This window comes from Lemur catta, chromosome 1 (genome assembly GCF_020740605.2).
Source record: "Lemur catta isolate mLemCat1 chromosome 1, mLemCat1.pri, whole genome shotgun sequence".
Classification (NCBI taxonomy): Eukaryota; Metazoa; Chordata; class Mammalia; order Primates; family Lemuridae; genus Lemur; species Lemur catta.
In genome coordinates this window covers 70642051-70662563 of record NC_059128.1, presented here as the reverse complement: position 1 = coordinate 70662563, position 20513 = coordinate 70642051, and the positions used below count along the sequence as shown (strand labels likewise).

General features: G+C 35.3%; 1 long non-coding RNA gene across 4 annotated transcripts in view; it reads left to right on the top strand.

Moving 5' to 3' along the window:
• Positions 1 to 425: 425 nt before the first annotated feature.
• The window catches only part of LOC123621852, a 63592-nt gene continuing 43504 nt past the window's right edge, over positions 426 to 20513 (top strand). For all 4 annotated transcript variants that reach the window (XR_006729286.1, XR_006729288.1, XR_006729287.1 and 1 more), the window contains exon 1: positions 426 to 521. This is a non-coding gene — a long non-coding RNA (uncharacterized LOC123621852). The remainder of the gene's footprint in view (positions 522 to 20513) is intronic.

Below are 20513 nucleotides of genomic sequence, written 5' to 3'. Positions count from 1 at the left end.
ATGATATCTTTTATAGTTGTGAAAGAAACATACTAACTGTTGTTACATTTTTCTGCCCTGCCGTAGCTAAATCTCACAAGAGTTAATATAGGTCCTAGAGGAAAATGAATATTCTTCCCGCTAAGTACAACAAAGTCCATTATTTCTTACTTCTTCCTCACATCTCAAAAGTGCAATATATTTTTCTGAGAAAATAGATTTTGTAGTAATGGGCTAATTAGGGTGTATTCTTCTTTGGGCCAGTGTCTCTCAAAGTGTGTATCATAGAACTCAAACTCCCCTAAATTTTAATGTTATTTTAAAAAAGTAGAGGGGAAATTCTATGGAATTTACCATTTAAATTAGGTAGATGTGCATCAGATCAAAACTAAACATGTTTTCAGAACCTTATATTTTTCAGAGCTTTTTAAATATGCTGATGTCAATCATAACTCTCCAAGAGGAAGATACTATATGCAGTGATTCCTAACTTACTGGCCACAGAACTCTTCTTTCTTGAAGCATCTTAAGGAACTGATACAGTAAGTTCTTACTTAACATCATTAGTAGGTTCTTGGAAACTGTGACTTTAAGTGAAATGATGTATAAGGAAACCAATTTTACCATAGGCTCATAGAGATAAACAAGAGCTAAGTTCTTCCATCATATTTCTGGTCACAAAAACGTCACCAAACTTCTAAATAAAGAGCCAAAACATGTTAAATATTAAACATTGAAATAACAGTGAGGTATACATACATTTAAGAAAGATACTTACCTCCAATTTTTGGTGAACCAGTGAGTGACAATGGTCATAGTGGTGGTGGGTTAAATCAAGAAATAAATGTTTACAAAGCAAAACTTTTAAGGAGCACCTCCTCCCACCATGCAGTTCAAAAACAAACAATAACAAATGTGGTATGTTCAGTGAGCATTGCTGTACTGCGTCATTTATTGTCATGAATCTGTATGATTATGAATTTTTATTTTATAATAATTTATTATATTTATATAATAATTTATAGAATTTATAATTCTACTTTATGAATTTTTATTTTATAATAATTTATATTCATTCATTCATTTTCCAACCCACTTATTCCAGTCCAGGGTGGAGGGTGGCTGGAGCCTATCCTGGGAGCTCAGGGTGCAAGCTGTGAACCAACCCTGAACAGGACACCATTCTACCACTGGTTACACTCACACCCATACGCACTCAGACTAGGACCATTTAAACATGCCAGTTAACCTGTCGGGCATATCTTTGGGATGTGGGAGGAAAGAAAAGTACGCAGAGGAAACCCACTCAGACACGGGGAGAATGTGAAAATTCTACACTGACAGTGCCCCTAGCCAGGAATAGATTTTTTTTCTTATCAATGTTATAGTGAAATGACATTGAACAAAAACAACATTATTTGCAGACCTACTGTATTCTCAAATCCAGATGGCTGCTACTCAAAATGTAGTCCATGGATCAGAGGCAGCACCATCACCTGAGAACTTACTAAAGCCAGGCATGGTGGCTTGTGCCTGTAGTCCCAGCTACATGGGAGGATTGCTTGAATCCAGGAGTTCAAGACCAGCCTGGGCAACATAGCAAGGTCCCATCTCTAAATAAAAAAATAGACTCTCAGGCCACAGCCCAGACCTACTGAATCAAAATCTTCATTTCAATATGATCCCCACGTATTAAATTTTAAAGGCAATACTATAGACCATAGTTTTACAAACAATGCTTTAATTTAAGCTAAAAGGAAAACATAGATCCAGAAGCTAAAATAAATCATGACATGAATTACTAGGGATTTTGGTTATTATGAAAGTAAAACGTACTTCCATGATTACAGTTGAGTAACTCAATCAAGTTACCTACATTTTTTACTTCTTCCTTTGTCATTACATTCAAATGTTTGCTTTTATTTCTCTTTCATTTTTATGGGCTGGGAGAGCAGGAGAGAGACAAGACAGTTGAAAAATAAATGTATGAAAGATACAGTAATTGACTTCACCTTCTAAATGTCTACAAAACCTTAAAAAAAATCATCATTTTGGAGCCAGAAATATAAACCAGGAAAAAGCCCCTGTTTTTATTTCCAATTCTTAATAGAAATGCTAATCATTATCATCATTTTTTAATATATGTTATTCTCCCAAGGATCATCTGAAGCTTTGTTATTATTTTTATTACTTTGCACGAATATGGTGATTTCCCAAGTAAAAGCCCAAGCACATGTTCTTCAACACAAGTTTGTGAAGTTAGGTAGGAGTAATGGCTAAATTTGAATGCTGTTTACTGTAAGTATATTTCTGAGGGCCTTGCATAAAATTTACAACACAAGCTCTGCCTTCCAGACATATATTTGTTTAAAGCTCTCATGATCCATGGCCAAATAGTTTTCTTACATTTGTAAGTGCTTGTTATGAATAACAGCCATGGAGTTGTTCTGTACGTCACTATTGGCAGATACTGTTTGGAAACCAAATGAGATTCTTAAATGGGTTCATATAAATTTTTATTGTGTACCACCAGGTCACATGGCTAAGAAACTTCTCTATTGTTATTCTCAAGCCCCCCTGTTGTTGTAACTGTTATTAAATTTCACTGTATGATAAGAAATATGTTACTGATTTTATTCTCCGGCTATAACTCTGATCTATCATCCTCTGCCTCTGACATCTCAGAAATAGTAATCAGATTTTAAAAGGTGGACATGAGGCACAATTGAAAATAACATTCACATTGTCTCTATTTGCCAAAATCTTTCCAATTCCCAATTTGCTGGTCCTTTTTGTAAAATGGTTGAGGATATAAGATTAAAAAGTCGTAAGACTCCCAGCGGACCAGATCCTCATTCTCCTCAGAGAAAGCCAGTGCGAGTATCCTGCATTAAAGAGATGTGTGGGCTGTGGAGCAGAACAAGCATCTGGGCCACATATATAGTTAACATGGATGGATACATATAATAAAAATATTTCTGCACTCCCCGCGCAGTATCGGCACTGAGAAGACCCTAACTCCAGCGATAATTCTTTTATGCAACTCCGGCGCAATGATAGTCTGTGAACAGTTGACCCTAGTTGCGGTCTATCGCACAATACTAAAGTGAGGCTTGTTCTTGTGTACATTCCCCTGATGTTCAAGGCTTTCCATTGTTATAAAACTCACCTGCTCGAATATTTCAGCCTAAGTTTCCTATAAAACTGAGACTTTTGGATGATAGTTGACCATTCCAAAATAGTCAATAACTAGTTATTTTATTCACGCATCTAAAGTATAAGGTAATAAATATGAATTAGATCTCAAGTTCTTAGCAGGCTAACATGTAATCCATGTTCATTGAATTAGGATTATACAATATTTTTGCCCTATTACTGCTCAACTTTCATCTTTCTGGACCCACCTCAGATTCTGCTCCTTACGTTAAGCCATTTTTGATTTCCCCAATCTGATAGCTGTTCCTCTCTTAAATCTCTAAACTATGTTCTATCTCTCTCATGCCACATGTACTGCTACTCTGCCTTGTGCTATGTTTATGTTAACATGGAGGTAATTATAGTATCCATTTCATATAATTGTTATGAGGATTAAATATGTAAAATTATGTGAGGCTCTTAGGTCAGTGTCTGGCACATAATACATGAACATACTGTGGAAGTGTCAGCTACTAACATCATCATTATTTGTGCTATTAGAAGGCCTTTTCCACTTTATATAGGAATTTGCCTGGTTTTCCTTCTAGAACTTTCATGGTTCATTTTTTACTTTTTATTCTTTTTACTTTTTAAATTTAAAAATATTTAATGGACAAATAAAAAAATTGCATCATTTCAAGGTGTAAAATGTGATGATTTGATATTCATATGTATTGTGTACTCATTACCACACATCCATCACCCACCCTGGTTTCTATTTGTGTGTGTGTGGCAGGGGAAGACACTTGAAATCTGCTCTCTTATCACATTCCAAGTAAACAATATAGTATTATTAACTATAGTCACCATGCATACATTAGATCCCCAGAACTTATAAGTTTGTACCCTTTGACATCTCCCAATTTCCCTCATCTTCTAGCCTATAGAAACCACTGTTCGACTCCCTGCTTCTATGAGTTCGACTTTTTTAGATTCCACATGCAAGTCAAATCAAGCAGTATTTGTCTTTCTGTGTCTGGCTTATTTCACTTAGCATGATGTCTTCTGGGTTCATTCATGTTGTAACAAATGTTAGGATTTCCTTCATTTTTGTGGCTGAATAATATTCCATTGTTTGTGTAGATATATACCACATTTTCTTTATCTATCCATGTTTTGGTGGACACAGGTTGTTTCCATCTTAGCTATTGTGAATTATGCCGTGATGAACATAGGGGACACATATCTCTTTGAGATAATGATTTCATTTCCTTCAGATATGTACCCAAGAGAATTTCCGGATCATATTATAGATGTATTTTTAATTTTTTGAGGAACCTCCATACTGTTTTCCATAATGGATGTACCAATTTATATTCTCACCAAGAGTGTACAGGGTTCTCTTTTCTCCACACCCTCACCAATACTTGTTATCTCTTGTCTTTTTGACAATAACCATCCTGACAGGTGTGAGGTGTTACCTCTTTGTAGGTTTAATTTGCATTTCCCTGATGATTAATGATGTTGAACATCTTTTCATATACCTATTGACCACTTGTATGTCTTCTTCTGAAAAATGTCTATTCAGGTCTTCTGCCCATTGATTAACTGGATTATTTGCTTTTCTACTATTTAGTTGTAGGATATCCTTATATGTTTTGGATATTAACCCATTATCAGCTATATGGTTTGCAAATATTTTCTGCCATTCTTTTCATTTTGTTGATTGTTTCCTTTGCTGGAGAGAAGCTTTTCAGTTTCATGTAGTCCCCTTTGTTTATTTTTGCTTTTGTTGCCTGTGCTTTTGCTGCCATACCAAAAAAGCATTGCCAAGACATTGATAAAAAAGTTGAAGACACAAGTAAATGGAAAGATATCTCATGTTCATGGATTGGAAGAATTAATATTATTGAGATGTTCATACTACCCAAAGCAATGTACAGGTTCAGTGCAATCCCTATCAAAATTCTAATGGCACTTTTCACAGAAATAAAAAAAATCATAAAATTAATACATAACCACAAAAGACCCCAAATAGCCAAAGCAGTCTTAAGCAAAAGGAACAAAGCTGAAGGCATCACACTCCTTGATTTTAAACTATATTATAAAACTATAGTAATAAAATAAACAAACAAACAACACATGGACCAATGGAACAGAATAGAGGGCACAGTAATAAACCCACACATAGTCAACTAATCTTTGACAAGGGCACCAACAACACCCAACGGGGAAAGGATAGTCTCTTCGATAAATGGTGTTGGGAAAACCAGATGCCCACATGCAAAAGAATGAAATTAGACTCTTGTCTTATACTGTATTCAAAAATTAACCCAAAATGTCTTAAGGAGTTAAACAGAATATCTGAAACTGTAAAAATCCTAGAATAAAACATAAATGAAAAAAGCTTCTTGACAATGGTCTTAGCAATGATACTACACCATTTTTTACATTTAAACATTTGATCCATTTAGTGTTTTATTCTGATAAATGGGGTAAAGTACACAATTTTATATTTTTCCACATGGCTACTATGTAATCTCACTACCATTTATTAAGTCTTCCATTTCTTCTCACTGATTTTAGATCCCCCTTTTATCATATGATAAAATTCCTGCAGGTATTTTGAGTCTCTTTCATATGCTAGAATGATACAAATCTTAAAGCCTTGAATTTGTTTCAGTATCTGATAGGTATAGTCTCCCCCTCATTGGTCTTTTTCTGGTGACCGTTGCTTGTTTGTTTTCGCAATATCAACTTTAGAATTAGCTTTCATAGGTTGAGGGTGAAGGAAAGAAAAACAAAACCTGGTAGTATTTTTGTGGCGAGGTGGATATAGTGTTAAATTTATAAACTAACATCTTTGTATTGTTGAGCTTTCATACCTAGGTGCATGCTTTTGTCTTTACATTTGTTCCAAGTCTATTTTTGTGTGTACCAGGAGTGTTCCTCATGTGGATCTCTCACATTTTTTTGTAGAGTTTATTCCTAAATATTTTACCTTTTTTGTTAGTATTTTAATGTCTTTTCTTCAATTGTATCTTCTAACATGGTGTCTGTATGCATGAAGGCTTTTTTTTCAGTACATTAATTTAATATCAATTATCTTCCTAAACTATCTTATTGTATATGGTGGGTTTTCAGCTGATTTTCAGCTTATATCATCCTCAAATAGTTTAGCTCTGCATTTTCCTTTCCAATTTTTATAGCTCTAATCACTTTCTCTTACATAGTTGGGTTGCATAATATTCCAAATCAATGTTCAATGCTAGTATGATGGTGAGCATCTTTGTCTTGATTGCAACTTTAGAGAATGTCTCCTGTGCTTCCCTATGAAGTTAAATATTGGCTTTTGGGCTGATATATATTTATTTTATTAATGAAATATCTATTGATTCTATTTGTATTGAGTGTTTGTTTGTTTGTTTGTTTGTTTTTTGAGACAGAGTCTCACTTTGTTGCCCAGGCTAGAGTGAGTGCCGTGGCGTCAGCCCAGCTCACAGCAACCTCAAACTCCTGGGCTTAAGCGATCCTACTGCCTCAGCCTCCCGAGTACCTGGGACTACAGGCATGCACCACCATGCCTGGCTAATTTTTTCTATATATATTTTTAGTTGTCCAGATAATTTATTTCTATTTTTAGTAGAGATGGGGTCTCGCTCAGGCTGGTCTCGAACTCCTGACCTTGAGTGATCCACCCGCCTCGGCCTCCCAGAGAGCTAGGATTACAGGCGTGAGCCACCGCGCCCGGCCTTGTATTGAGTGTTTTTTAAAGAATAGCTGTTCAGTTTTGTCAAGTGCCTTTTCAGAGTCTATGGAAATGATCCTTTGATTTTTCTCCTTAGATTTATAATATGATAAATTATATTAACCTACATCCTAATTAATCTATGTCCTATTATTTAACAATTCTTGCATTTCTGGAATAAATCGCATATGGACTTCTATGATTCTTTAATAAATAGTCAGATTCTGTTTGCTACTATTTTATGATTTTTTTTGCAGTAGTATTTATAAGTGAGCTTGTTCTATAGTGATTTTTTGGCACAATCTTTGCCTTGATTCATTATTTCATAGAGTCAGCAAAACAATGATATTATAATTCTATTTGTTGATTTATCCATCATTAATTTTATTCACTATTAGATAAAATATTTCTGTATGGAGAATCTTTACTTCGTCACCTATTTGGTTACACTGAGGTCCAGCTTGTACTGAAAGGGAAAGTTAAATGCTTCATTTACCGTTTTTGAGAATAATGAGTTGGTTTCTCAGTATTCTTCAATGACAACCTATGAGGTTTTGCGGATTTCTTTCAGTACTTCTATGAGTGCATGAATTTTTTTAATGTACTCCATGTGTCTTAATCATTGGTATGTATTATGATTAATACTCAAATTGTCCTGTGTTTGGCCAGCGGTAATTTGGCTCCAGAGTCTTTAATGATGTCCCTGCTTTCTTATGTGACAAGGTTTCCAGATTCATCGTGCACAACTTCTCCCTTAGGCAAAAAAGCCAATTTTCACACCCTGCCTCCCCTTCCTCAGTAATTAGATCTGGCCCTACAAAACAGGCTTGACCTTGGGCGAGGCAGGTCAGCTGAGGCTCATCCAGCAGAACTCAAAGCTGGAAACTCTGTGCTCCCTGCATTCAACACACCTGGGTCAGTCCTTCTTATATGGAGAATCTGGGTGAAGAACCCCTTATTCACTACACATGTAGATGTTTAGTCATGCGCATGAGGCCACCAGGAACAGTGCATAGTGTTGAGTCAACATTTATTACATGTTATGACAACATTGAAAGGGCAAGCAGAAGAGGAGCCCACAAAGAGAATGGTGAAGAAAGATCAAAGAGGTAGAAAGAAAACCAGTAAAGCATAGTGTTACTGAAACCAATTTCTTTGCGTTTTTTCCACAGTTGTGTCTGCTACACACTTAGCACAGTGCCCAGCTCATAGAAAGAACTGAGTAACTTCTCATTAAATAAATGAGTGGTCAGTTGTGTCCAATTCTATAAAAGGCTCAGCGAAATCATAGAAAAATGTTCATTGGCTTTGTCAGAACAAAAGTGGTGGTAGTCATGGTGACAGCCAGGGCAGAAGCTGCAGTGGATAGAGAAGTGCAACGTGGTCAGGCAGGGAGGACGGCCCACACAGTGGTCTGCTCTGCTAGTAGTTTGACTAAAGAAGAGAGATTCAGCAGTAGTTGGGGGTGGGGAGAGAAAGACATTTTCTTAGTTTAGTCTTTGTTGTTTTTTTGTGTGTTTTTGTTTTTCTCTGTTTCTTAAGTTGGAAGAAACCTAAGGATATTCATAGGCTGAAGGCAAGGAGCAAGGGAGGGAAAGAGGGAGACGTTAAATACAAGAGAAGGTAGGATTGCCAGAGCAGGACGCATGAAGAGGCAAAAGCAGTTAAGAGCCATAGCACAGGTAGAAAGGTTGACCTGGTGGACATTCAGTAAAAAGTTCTTCAGTTAAGTGTAAGAATGATAAATTAAAGGTTAAGTGTCATAGGTAATATTAATAGTTTTTTATGTACATGAATACTAGTTGGTATTTTTGTGCTTTTTTCTAATGTTTGCAAGGAGTTTATTATTTTTATTATATAGTTACTTATTGATAAAGAATTAAGAGAAAGGCCCTACTCTGAGAATATCATAGATCAGAAAGAGGCTGAACCTGGAATCAAAAACCTGGGTTCTAGTCTCAGCAGGAACACATATGCCTTTGGGTCCATAGAAATAGCTTTTATAAATTGTACACATTTATAAGATATTTAAGAGGTATAATCAAGAATACATGTTGATTAGCTATGAGGTGGGAAAAGAAAGGAAAGAATCAAAAAGGACTCCTAGGTTTCTAATTTTGAATAACTGAGTGGATGGTAGAAATACTAGAGAGAAAATAATAATACCATATTATTAGAATCCATTGATACAATGTATATATTCAATCTATATGTAAATTAAAAACATTTGGTAAAAGACAATGCTCAGAAACTGATATATAATGTTTCCTTTAAATATGGAATTTATGGAATAAAGTATAATTAGCTAATGAGGAGCCAAACTATAGTACAGTCTTAAAGCATGTGAGGTAAGTGGAAGAAAATAATTAAATAATTTCACTGTTAACTTAAAGAGATAGCAGAAATAGATACACAGAATTTTTAACAATTTAAATTTTCCTGTATTCTTATTTATCCTGGGGTGCCATTGGTCTTGTTATTTAACTTTCCCATTATTTCTTCTGAAACAATTGCATTACAGTAATAGTAGATGAATATAACCCTGGAGTACTATAGATCACTGAAATGTTGGTTGCTTCAAGCAAAAAGAAGTATCAAATCAAGTCAGTTTCTAGATTGCTGTTCTCCTGGGCACTGGTTCATCGTTCAGAGCTGTCAAAGGGTCTTGTCACTCCCAAGCTTCTGTGACATGCAGGACTAATTGTTTGCAGCCCAAGGCATTGCATGTCCCACTTTTAAAGCCATCAAGCCAAGCATTTTCTGAATTATCTGATCACTCTAATTCCTCTATATTAATGGCACAATAATGGTGTTTTAAATTGCATTGTTTTATATTAGTAATTCTTACTCACCTGCTGGGGTTTAATCAAGTCCTCACTTTACCTACAGATGATTCAAATTATTTCAGACCGTCTGTCTTAGTGAATTTGAGATGCATCTTCAAGCTTTCCATATTTCAGATGACTTTTTGAAAGAGCATAAAAAGCATTGTGATCTTTGGGCCAAACCTTTCAAAAGTCCAGACATACGAAGTCTTTCCAGATTTCCCCTGCTATTAGTGACCTGGCTGCCTTAAAAATCCCAGAGAACTCATCTGAATGATTTGTTTACCACAGCTTCTGCTACCTAGTATTGTTTCCAATTTTTTATTATTTACCCTGTCTTTCTAACTAGATTGCAGAACCCTGAGGGTAGAAAGTGTCTCATACTTTTTTTTTTACATTCCTTGTGCATAGGATAATGTTCTGTATATTAAAAAAATAATCAAATATATACTGATAATATAATAAAGTAGGACAGAATTGTAGTTAAGAAAAGGACCTCCAGAAGTAAACTGTGTGGTTTTGAATCTCATGCCACTTAGGAGCTACATGACTCTGGACAAGTTCTATAACCACCATGCTCCTCAATTTCCTCATCTGTAATGCAGGAATAATATTGTACCTATTCATAGGATTGTGAGAGAAATAAATGGGTTAATAAATATCAAGCATTTAGATAAAATGCTTGCCATATAGAAAGCACCGTATAAGTGTTTGCTTAATGGTGATAGTAATCTCTATTTAGCACTTTAGAGCTTAATTTATTCAATAAATGTGACACCACTATCTATATGTAATGTATATTAGGCAGTATTTCCTCTAGAAAAATAATCAAGAGTGTCATCTTTACTTTGATTTTTCTAAAGTTGTCCTAAGACTTCTACAAACAGACTAACATTAACAGTGGAACATCAGGACAGTCTGATTAGCTGCTTGGTAACATGTTGAGTGATAAGGTAATAGTAGACATTCATTGTATGAGTACCATTTTAAACAAAGAAGCCTAAAAGTTTTAGAGGCTCCATATACCACTAATGTACAGGCCAAGTCAATGCCAAGACACTATGGTAACAAATATTTTTTAAGTTTTTCAATTTCACCCTTAGTAGCACCATCAGTGATACTTCCACAATATGGCAGATCAACATGATTATTCTAGGAAAGAAAAGGAAAGAGGGAGAGAAAGAAAGGAACAGAAAATATATAGGGCAAAGAATGTTAAAAAGAACTGTAAGAGATTATTCTGAAATAATGCAGAAGTAGAAAGAAATATCAATTTTCTTCTCCCACTCACTATAACATCCAAAAGAAAAGATACAGTTTAGAGGTATGAATTTGAGAGTCTTTACAAGAAGGGGGAAAAAGAGGAAGTAAGAAGAAATTATAAATGAGAAAAGAAAATATTAAAATAAACATGAGGCACTCATAATATTTAAGCAAATAAATAGTCTTTACAGTCTTAGGTTTAGATATAACATTTTTGGAAACGTTTTGTGGTCAAATATATTTCTAAGAACCAAAAATGGAAGATTATTGCAATGGGAACTTTAAAAATTCTTCTTCATGAACTTCCTTTGTTTTAGCTGCCATAAAAGTAATATATACTCAACAAGTGAAACTCTGAATAGAGTGCTCCTGTATATGTGTACACACATGTTTATACACATGCACACACAAAACCATAAGCTCGTTACATTCATCTAAACTTTATATGCAATTTGTAGTTGCCTTTCAGTGTGTTGAGTTTTTGTTTATTTATTTTGGTATGCATCTATGAAATATTACACAAATGCTATTGCAGAGGAGATTTAAATGTTTCATTTTGCTATTTGTTTTTAACCACTCTTTATTTTTAAAAATGAAGGTAGTTGGAAGTATTTTTGTGCCTTAAAAAAAGGGGATAGATAGATGTAGAGAGAGATGTCTAGATATATAGATAGAAATTTCTCTAGCCATAATTTTCACAATGCATAAATAAAATTGCACTTTGATTGCTGGCTAAGGTCACTGCTTTAGAACTTGAAGCTATTTTCACCTCTGTGAGTTTCAATGAAGTCAATAACTAAATTGTTCATTAAGTATCCAGGATTAGATTTCAGCAAAGGGAGAAAAGGCAGAAGAAGTTTGACAAACTGAAGGGATCTGACTCACGTAGACAGGAACAGTGAACACTTGACTGAGCAAGTGCATTCTGAGCCTTCCAGCAGAGGCCGCCAGCTGAAAGAACACAGCTGGAGCTGGCTCCCCAGAACGTCCACACTGTTTGTATTATCTAACCAGCTTAAGCAGTATTTGCACATTCTGACTCCTCCAATGGAGAGTAATTTTCAGTCGTTGGTCTTCGAATTCCAGGCCAGTGTGTTTTACGTGTAGAGGAAGTTTAGTTAAAGGATACTAGGAAAGTAAAAAACAAAACTCACTGTGAGTGCCAAACATAAAAGATAGCACCTCTATGTTATGAAATCTATTAATAAAATGAGTCACCTGGAAATGCATGTATGCATATAAAGGACTAAAAGGAAATTCACCAAAATTGTTAAAAGAGGTTATCTCTAGATGATGAGATTACAGATGATTTTGGTTTTCTTCTTTATACATTCCTTTATACTTCACCGGAACTCAAAGAGATGAAAATAGCTTCAAGTTCTAAAGCAGTGACCTTAGCCAGCAATCAAAGTACAATTTTATTTATGCATGTGAAAAGTATGGCTAGAGAAATTTCTATCTATATATCTATCCAATCCATCTCTCTCTCCATCCATCTATCCCCTTTTTTTGAGGCACAAAAATACTTCTGAATAGCTTAGAAAGAACATATTGCAAAAAAACAGAATAATAATTATTTTAATGACTAACCTAGAGAAGAAAGGAGATTAAGATATAATTAATTCTAAGGTTAGTGTCATCTGCCTATACTTAGAGAGCAACTAAAATCTCAGCCTCAGAATCCTTAAAACTAAAAGCGCATACCAAGAAAAACAAAAGGGAAAAGACAAATGAAAATTTACTAAAAAGAATATATCATGATTATAGAAAAGGCTTTTTTCAGTGCTTTTTAAAAATGTAAACCATTTTAGACAGGTTCTAACTAGGCCAATAACTCAATTCTTAAAGCTCTTGATTTATTAGCATGGTCCACCTAGGCCAGATTAACAATTGTGGAAAATTCCTATTTATTGCCACTAGTTTGAAATAAATCGATTTGGATTTTTGAGAGAAGAGACACAGAGAGGAAACACCTTCCAAGCAGTGAAAAAGATATCTAACAAAAGATAGCTTTCCCATAAAATACTATGCATTTATTGGAGGTGATAGTAAATAATGCTTTTTGGGGAATGGCCCCCCAAATAAGAAAAAAATAATTCAATAAAATTTTAAATGAAAATAAATTATATTCAAGAACCCTAAGGTAATTTCTAACCAGAAAAAAATCATTAGGAATTTAACAGTTTGATAAAGTTTTCACTACTAAAGTAGGTTCCAGTTTTTTTGAATTGTTTACACACTATTTTTAATAGAATCTTATAGACTGTATGCTGTAAGTAATTTATAACTATATTAAATATCTTAGAGTTATCAGTGTTTGGCAGCTTTTCTTTTTTATGTTGCTTTGTTGTATGGTTGTTATCTTTAGTTTTTTGGTCCAGTCTATATCAAATTTAAGTTAAATTCTTCAATGTTTCTCAAAACGAGCCTCCCTCAGGGAAGAACGAAGGTAAAACCTAATCATGTTATTCTTGTATTGCTGTGATAAGATTTATATTTAGACCAAGTATATTTTAAATCTAATTTTATTTAAAGTTGAATGTAGATGGTTTAGCAAGCATGAATCACCCCTGGGTGACTTCATTTTGAACTTTCACTTACATCCTTCATTTTGCCTGTGAAATGTCTTAGTAACAAAAAAGCCCAGGGCTCATACCAACAAAGGGAGGACAACTAGGTTAGAAGGTCCAATCTGGGAGTCTTAGCTGAGAGAGTAGGTGAGGTTTCTGAAGGCCATAAAGGAGGTGGTAAGAATGGTCTAGCAGTATGAGAGAAGAGTTTGTCCAGTATCTGTTCCCCTTACTCTCAGAAGTCAGAATTTCTGGCCAGGCTTGGTGGTTCACACCTGTAATCCTAGCACTCTCGGGGGCCAAGGTGGAAGGATCGCATGAGGTCAGGAGTTCAAGACCAGCCTGAGCAAGAGCAAGAGAAAGTCCCATCTCTACAAAAATAGAAAAAATTAGCTGGGCATGGTGGTATGCAGCTGTAGTCCCAGCTACTCAGGAGGCTGAGACAGGAGGATTGCTTGAGCCCAAGATTTTGAGGTTGCAGTGAGCTACGATGACACCACTGAACTCTAGCTCAGGAGACAGAGAGAGATGGTCTCAAAAAAGAAAAAGGAAAGAAAAAAAAGTTTGAGAAATCAGAACTGCCTGTACTCTTTTGAGGGATTTTTATAATATAAATTATAATAAGGATTTAAGATGGTGTCTACAAGTAGTTATTGTACTAATTCTCCCAAGGATCACATTTTCTTTGAGAAAGCAAGGAAAACTGAACAATTATAAAGTTGTTATAAAATGCGGACTAGAGTATGTCCTGAGGGCTCTGCAGCATTCACTTCCAAGCACCCAGTGGTGCTTTCGTGCGTGTTTAGTCCTCTGCATTTATGCCTGGAGTACAGTTCCCACATCTGTTAAGAGATTACCAGCCCTAAAGATCTGAAGGCATAACAGAGCCAAGCTGTATAGACATCTGCCTCACACCCTAAGCCAGGACACGTCAGTCTCAACCTCTCCTGTGGAGGAGTGGCCAGCTGGAAAGTGGACACATCCACCAAGCACCACACTATATCATCTGACCTGGTTTCCCTCCTTGTCTCAAACAGATTTCAGACATCTCTGTCTGGGTCCCAGTCTTTTTAAACCAACACTAGCACTTCAGCAAAACTGTTGTATCTTTATAACACTTTTAAAATGCAGAGTTTTCAAAGATTTTTTTTTCTTTGAGTAGTGCCTGTATTGACATAACTGTTTAGCTTTGCCCAGTAATAAATAACTCTGGAAAAAAGAAATGCTTTAAGATGGATATTCTGCAAAACTCCAGAATTATTGTGAAATCACATTTTTATCTACCATTTTTAGAGCCCATTTGATTTATCCCAGCTTGGCATATTAGAATAGACATGGGGGATACAAACAGCCTGATAGTTAAAATTTTGTCTGCATATGAATCTCCTCTGGCTTCCTTCTCTGCCAGGAAAATTTTTCCTGTTGTCAGTCAACTGATCCTAATATCTTCTTGGAACAGAGCAAACATTTTAAAGTGCAAAGTAAAAGTCCTCCCCCAGCCCTAGGGAGAAAACTTTTTTTTCCTTGAGCTGTTGATGTCTTTAAGAGAAATGACTTTAGCTGGTTCAGTCAGATGATAGAGGACACGGTTAACTCCATATAAAGGAACATGTTTGAGTACCAGTACCACTGATTGCAAGTAAGGTTTATTTGGGTAAAATTATTTAGGAAAATAATCTGTCATAAATTGCATAAAGGTAAATCCCTCTTAAGCAATAGCAAAGTAATTTCATAGTTTTGAATTTTGCAACTTTGCTTCAAAAAAATCCCATATTAGTATGCATTTTAAAGCATATTTGTCAACTTAGAAAGGAACTTACACCCCCTGACCATGGACTGCATTGTTTTTAATTACTGGCTATTCCAATTCCTTTTAGAGTTTTTGTCAGAATTGGTTACTCTGAGCCTAAAGAAGGAAATGAGGACACAGCTTTATCTTAAACCCTAATAAAGGGTCTTCTTTTAAGGTAGGCAATCAAGTTTTCTTAAAACAGCCTTGTGGTAATTGATCCAGAGTCCTTAAACCTATTTCAGTAATTATTCCAGCACACATTTTTAAGCTATTAGCTAAAGATAAACTGTTAACATGATAGAAAATAGTCATCAAGAGGAACATTTACAAACCAGAACACAGTAGTGATGGTCACGGAAAGAAATTTTTTTAAAAAAAAGCTATGTTAGAATGTCTATAAAGCTCTTCACTGATCTTATGTTTTTAAAAAATGAAATCTATGTTAGAGATGACTCTTGGGCTGGATAGGAAATCCTTTCCTTCTAAAAGGAAAGTGGTGGCGGATGGATGGAAGTAGAAAAAGAAACCCAGGGAAGAGGAATATTAGGTAGAAGAATAAATCCTTTTGAGTTTTAAAAGTTTTCACTATTAATTTGGGTTAAAAGAAATAAAGTATGTTGGATCAATTTAAGCAAAGGAATTGCAAGGTCCCTAAAATAAGAATAAGAGGTTACCTTATTTCAGAAGTAATCAAGGTTAATGTCTTATTTGAAAGGTGGTTGGACAATAACAGCGGTACTAGTCAGGGGTCTCCTGAAAAACAGAACCAATAGGATATACAGATGTATCTATACACACATACAGAGAGAGACAGAGGCAGACGGAGAGAAAGATTTATTATAAGGTATTGGTTCAGATGATCGTGGAGGATGGGAAGCCTAAAATCTGTAGGGCAGGCCATGAGGCTGGAAATTCAGGTAAGAGTTGATGTTGCAGGCTTGGGGCTGGAATCTACAGTGCAGGCCAGTAGGTGGGAAACTTCAGCAGTGTTTCTATGTTGCAGTTTTGAGAAAACTCATTCTTTGTTCTGCTCAAAGTCTGTTTGTGAATGTTAATTGTATCTAAAAACTTTCTTCACGTCAATATCTAGACTTGTGTTTGACCAAACAATTGGACACCACAGCCTAGCCAAGTCACACATAATTCACTACCACACATAAAATTCACCATCATAATAGCTTTAGAGACTACCCTCACTTTTGTACATTTTAGTTTCTCATAGTATCTGGGAAGAATGAGATGAGTTTCTGAAAATAATTGTATTAAGTAGAACGTCAAATTTTATATGTATCTCTGAGATTTTGTCACTTAACGTATGTCTCTGTGTTAAAGTTTGTGCCATATGCTCAGTATCATTGGTGTGTGTTTCTAACTTACACTTTTAAAGCAAGTATATGCGGCCACAGCATTTCTCTTGCAACTTTCCAATGAATATAATCTGTACATTTCAAACAGTGTAGTTTAATTTCCCTCCAATGATAACATTTAATAAAATTTCACGCCAGATTCTGAATCATGTGGCTAATATCTTGGGGGTGAGGGGAAGGCTTTAAACATAAAAAAAATAAATGGTCCATTAGTATATATGACCTCAGTAATCTACACATTGATTTTTTTTGTCCTTTGTTTTAACACTATCAGGATTAAAATAGTATATGAAAATTTTTATTCAAGCCAGTTGCACTGATTTTCAAGTTTTATACATTTTAATTATTTTGTTTTTGTTTCACTTTCTTTTTTTGCTCATGTGTAGGTTTGCAGAGTGGGTCATTGCATTGGTTGAGTGGTTGGTGGGTTTTTGGACTGAAATACTTTATCAAGACTAGAAAAAAAGAACCTATGAATATAAATGGAAATTGAGCGAATGATTTTGAAAAAATGTAGATTTTAATTTGTTTTATTGAAAGTACTTAATAAGTATCTTAATAAGTATAAACAATTTCACTAGGTTTTATAAAATAATTTGTTTTTCTCTCACCAATATTGGCCTTTTTGCTGAAATTGGATGATAAATAACATATAAAGGAAAGCCATCAAGAGCAATCACAATATATGAGTGAGCCAGACTATCTAATTTTCAATTTAAGAAATGGAGATAAATAATTTAACAAGAATGATGCCAAAAGATCAGAGTAATGGGTTTAAATCATTTAAATGATTAATAAAACTAATCATAGTAGCAATTTAAATAACTATTTAACATTTGGTAGCATATATTCAAATCTATTTTATAGGTATTCAGACTTACATCTCTATTGTAGTTAAAGTCCTACAAATGAAAGCATTCTCTTTCTTTGCTAAGTCTGTATACATGTTTTACTTGAAAACAAATACAAAGAAATTTCTATCCATATCCTTAAGTATTATTTCATTTTATTCATATTTTGACATTTTTTTAGCAATTCATTTTCTCCATAGCTGCTCTAAAACATTACCACAGAGTAGATTAAAACAACAAAAATTTATTATCTTACAGTTCTGTAGGTCAAAAGTCTGAAAGGGGTCTCATTAAGCTGAAATCAGGTTGTTGGCAGGCTTGCATTCCTTCAAGAGGCTCACCTGTATCCCTGCCTTTTCCAGCTTCTATAAGCCACCCACATTCCTTGGCTTAGGGTCCCATATCTCCATCTTCAGCCAGCAACATCAGGCTGAGTTCTTCTCATGTTACTGTCTTTCTGATTGTCTCTCTTCTGCCTCCCTCTTGCATTTATAAGAATTTATGTGATTTGATTGATTTGACCTGGAGAATCAGGATAATCTCCCCATTTCAAGGTCAATTGATTAACAACCTGAATTCCACCTGCAACCTTAATTCCTATTTACTATGTAACCTAATATAGTTACAAGTTCCAGCATTTAGGACATGTATATCTTTGTGGAGACAATAATTCTGCCCTGTAAATTAAGGACTCTTGAAACTAGGTGATGGGTACATAAGGGTTCATTGTACTGATCTATCAATTTTTATGCATATTAACTCTTCTAATAAATAGGTAAAACATAAATAAATTTGGGGTCTTATATCAACCAAAGAATTGTGTCTAGAAGACAAAAGTTAGCATTCCAAATTCACTTATGACCTTATTAGTACTGGGCCTCTTGGGAAATTTCCATGTTTATTTCTAGGAAGCTCTCTGAAAGAAAGATAAAATAATGCAACAATTTTAAAACTTAAATGTATAAAAACATTAGCATACATCTTGCCTCCAACAAAAATCCCTTCCTCAGATTTTATGCCAAAAGAAAGATTTAAACAATTTTTTAAAATACTCATTACAGATTCTTAGAACTTCTAGGTTTGGAGAGCTCCATATCATGTAATCCAAGTACTCTCTGACACAGGACTTTCCTGCCAAATGCTCATCCACACTCTTATTCAACATCTGTTGGAGTGGGATTGGGGTTCATGCCCTCTGAAGTGTCTCTTTTATCTTTGGATACCTATGACTGTTAAGATTTTATTCCACCTATGTGGCTTTGGTGAATAAGTGTAGCACCACTTCTACATAGCAGTCTACAAAATATTTGAAAGTAGCTCATATGTTACCCTGAGGCTGAATAGTTCCTCTAGACATTGGTGGCAACCTGAAGTTGGTGAAGAATGAAGACTGCGTCTCCCACAGAATAACTGTGGAACATTTTATTGGAGATAAATCATTCTATTTAAATGAAATTTCTCCAACAGATTCATTTATCTGATAAATTGAATCATAGTACATTAGAAAAATCTAGAGAAGATTTTACCCATGGCTCTACTCCAGAAGCCAGCCCCACAGACTCCCTGGGATTCTTACCACTCATATTTGGCAAGCGTGAAATGAAGTTTATTGAGGAAGGACAAGAGAGATTTACAGAGCAAGAGCAAGATACAGGTTAACAGAGTAAGAGCAAGATACATTCACCACAGAATGGCAAACGGACCCCTCTGTCCTAACAAAAGGACCACAAAGGATATTTTAACCAGGTGGGAAGTGACCACTTTTGTCCTGGGTTAGTCATAGACATAATTGTCCTGCACACATCTGAGCAATGAGCATAGATGAGTGGATTGGGGATGTGAGGGGGGCTCAAAGTTGTGTGACTAACTGGCTGGCTTTCAACCTCCACTGAAGACCAGCTGAATCTCCTTCAGTTCAGGAAGCACCAGATAAATCACTAGCCTCTGTACCTTGAGGCTGAAGTTGATTCCTTTCCACAGATTAGCAGAATTTAAAACCAATTTTACTTGAAAAAATTATTTGAATTTAAAACAAATCTCACAGCAAATGCAGGTCCCACTTTTTGCTTTCCTAGTACCTAGTACCTTGATGAGATTAGCTGAGTAGCTTTAAAAAAAAACTAACCAAACAAGAGGCTATGGCCTTATAAATTAAAGCTTTTACAGCTTATTTAACATTTGATTATCTCATAAAAACCTTGGTTCTAATAAGATCTGTAGGAGGACCAGAGCCATACCATTAGATTTCATGAGACAATAAGGATAGATTCCAGACAGAGTTAACATGGGTATGAAATGAGTGGGGGAAAAAGTTGTGGGGACTCAATTAATCAGTAGGAGACTCAGTTCTCATCACCTTACAGCATAGTTGTAATAACTGCCTCCACTTCCGTCAATCAGGGCCTCATCCTGCACAGCTGACGAAAATATAAACCAATAAAGTCCCTGGTTAAAACATTTTGCCCTGAGATCTGTACCGTGACTTTTCTGAACTGAGCTCCCTCCTCTTTAATGGCTTGTTGTAAACTTTTACTGACTTTGGGCACAGAACCTCCTGGTAGGAGAATATCGTTTATTCCCTTTTCAGAAAGGCTCACCTTCTGTTCCCCCAAATCATAGACTTACTAGACCTCTTGACAGTTTACCTGAATCATATACAGCCCATATGCCTAACTAATCATTAGCCTTTGTTACTCAGGACAATTTTCTCATAAAGAACCAGTAGCCTTTAGACCCAGGTATTGTGCTACAGACTCTCACCACACTGTCATGCTCTTTACCACTTTATGGAAGTATCTACCGGGAGCATTTTCAGATTATGTGCAGCTTTTATTAACTGTTGCCCCTGCAGACAGGAATTGGTTATTGGCCAAGAAACACAAATTCAGCATAGACTACTCTTGTCACCCTATCCCTGTTAATGTATATACAAAAATAGAGTCAGATTACTGACACAAAAATTAGTGTTGGTTGAGACAATCTT